This window comes from Phragmites australis, chromosome 3 (genome assembly GCF_958298935.1).
Source record: "Phragmites australis chromosome 3, lpPhrAust1.1, whole genome shotgun sequence".
NCBI lineage: Eukaryota > Viridiplantae > Streptophyta > Magnoliopsida > Poales > Poaceae > Phragmites > Phragmites australis.
Window position 1 is genome coordinate 19,013,292 of NC_084923.1, and position 3,136 is coordinate 19,016,427.

Genomic DNA, 3,136 nt, shown 5'->3' on the forward strand with positions numbered 1-3,136 from the left:
AGTCCATTAATTTTCTTCTCCATTCATCGAACAGCCACGATGCCTTTACGACTTAGCTTCGTCTTGACGCAAGGTTTGCGATGGTGCCAAACCGTAAAATCCTAGCATACTTCTCAAAGCGTGACTAACTGTCACTTGCTTCTACCTGAAGCAAGCGCTCCGATGATGACGTATATCCTTCGTCTTATAATCTTGACCACCGGTAAGTCTCTTTCGCTCCCGATCTCTCGGGACGCCATGTCACTTGCACCGGCATCTTCATCCCCTTCGCTTGACTTTATCAACACGCCATCTTCATTCTCTATTTCATGTTTTGCTCGACTTTCATGTGTACAGCTAGGATCATCCTTGACTCTGCTCAGCCCTCCTTAATCATCCGGCACCAAGCACCCGCTTAGCCCCAATCACACATTGTCGACTGCCAAGTTGCATTCGTCACCTGCACACCTTGAAACAAAGCAAACATATTTCTCCACACTCCAAAACATCTCCATATTAGCACAAAATCAAAAACTTTAACTCAGAGCACATCCTGCAGAAAACGTGAACACCGGATGTTCCGGTGTGTTCTGCTCCTGAACCGGACCATCCGTTAAGTATAACATTATCTGTTCCAGGAAATTTTTGCTCTCTGCAAGAAAAGATCAGTGACAGTTTCTGGTGATCTCATATCCATCACCAAATAAGCCAATGTGTGCAATTCACCGAACCACCCTTCTGCAACCTCTCTGCAACAAAAGGTCCAGTGCATTCTCATGTGTTCACAATTACAACAGTGGAATATCTGCCGTACATAATCAAACTTAGCGTCAAAAAACCCCTCTTTGCAAAAAAATATATATATATACTCCGACGCTCTCAAAATCCATCACGGGACCATCTGGTGTTCACTTTCATTTCTACTTCAGCACTGAAAATGCTCCGATGATACCCTCCAGTGTAGGCACTACACTCACCGCATCTTCCGGTGCATTGATCTCTAATTTCGCCCAAAAATTACTCTATGCAAGAAATAGTCCGGTGAGTATACACTGCCCACATCGAAACTTTTGGTGAACACCGGAACTTTCAGTATGTGTAATTTTTCTACGTACAGAAAAGAATTCACCAATTCCAAACACCACCAACTCGAGTTAGACATGAACAAGAACAAGTGTAGCAAAAATGGCCCTATTAGGCCACGATTGTGATTTTGGTGATTAATGACAACATATTTAATGGGACTAACAATGTCAAGAACATATCTTAGTTGGTCTCATGGATGTAATACATGAAGAAGCTACCACAGCTGGAACAAAGTTGGATTGAATTGGAGAAGTCCTAGGAAGATTTATCTCACCGAATGGTCTGGTGCTATGAGTGTTGAACTCACTGGAACATATTTGATAAAGGGGGAGAGAGGCCTGAAGACCTCACCGAAAGTTCCGGTGATTAGCAAGTGTTCCCACCAAAACAATTCTTCTAGAGAAGGGTGTCGTGCTAAAGAATGAAGGCTAAGCCTCACTGGATAGTTCGGTGATCAAACATGGCAACACCGGAATGTTTCTGTCCAAAAGGCAGAATGGAACAATCCACTGGATAGTTCGATGATCAGAGGAAGATCCACACCGGAGAATTTCCACCAAAGAGGTTGCAGCTGTGGAAGATCGAAGATCAACACGCCCGAAGGTCGGATGATGAAGCAAGGCTACACCGGACAAGACACGGGACAATGAACAGTGCAAAGAGGCAGAACGAAGTTTAAGGCATTGGATAATCCGATGATGAAGTGATGTGCACCGGATGCTTTGACCGGAGCAATTTACGCAGAGAAGAAGGAAATACTCAGATGGCTCAGAATAACTCACCGGATGGCCCAGTGATGGAGATGAAGTATATACCGAAGTATCCGGTGTTCACAGAGGCTTGAGTGTGGTTCCAATGGCTAGTTTGTGAGAGTGTACTCACTTGATCTGGTGGTAGTACTATTGTTCTCAGCGGATCATCAGGTATTAACAACTTTTCTGAGCTATTGGGTTAACGACTACTGTGCAGGTTTGAGGCTATACATACCCCTCCACTTAGTTTTTTGAAGGTGTGGCATGATGCTGGAGTCTAGAGGAAACTCATACACACTTGAGAAGACATCCAAGCCACCAATGTGCTTAAAATGATTACCTAAGGCGATTAAGCACAAGATTTGAGAGTGTTTAGTGCTTATAGGCCTAGAGTAAGTTGTAGCTAGGTGTTGCAGCTTGAAGAAGGGATCAAGGAGTGACTCGCTGAAAAACTTGTTGACCCTCTGATTTGGTGTAGAGCGGCAATGAGAAGCGTGTACGCAGACACGGAGACATTTGCCTTAGTGGCTCAAGTTTTAAAGTGATCACGACGGTAAGGAACCAGAAGAGAGGCTAGTGGTGAGACCTTGCCTTGGTAGCTTAGTGGCTCATTCGGGTGGAGGTCTTGTCTTTGTGACTTGATGGCTCAAGAGTCATGACCGGATGCCGACCTGGAGCATATCTTTTTAATAGCTTCAACGTGGACTAGATGTGGCATTTATGTCATGGATATCATAGGATAAACATCCTTGTGCCGAGTTTACTCTCTTTACCTTATTTATGTTTCTGTATTTATATTCTTGCAATTTACCTTTTTAGATAGGTTGCAAGCGCTTTGATCGGTAGAGTAGACATACTAGATAAATCTAGAGCACATCTAGACAGAAATTGATATAGGTTTCTCTTGTGTAGTTTTTAGAGCCGAAATAGATTCTAAGTGTCCTTATTCACCCCCCTCTTAGGACGTCACCGATCCCTTCAGAGCGCCACGTTGTTCTTCAAGGAAAAAGAAGGATTGTCAGAGCGGAGAATGTTGATGACGAGGAAGACTACAATCAATTCGATGTGCTATCTCCTTTCGGAGAGGATGTCGACCTAGGTCCCATGGAAGATACCGACGAACCTTCCTATGTAAGCCGTGATCACAATGAAAGGTGAATCGTTAAGATAAAGTAGCTAAATTGTATTAATTACTATGTATGAATTTGTTTAGATGCAATTATACCTCACTTTTGTTATGAAAGCTTCAATTTATAGTTTATGGTGGAAGATGTCTTTATTATTTAGTATTCTAATTTTTGTTTTTTAATAATGAATTA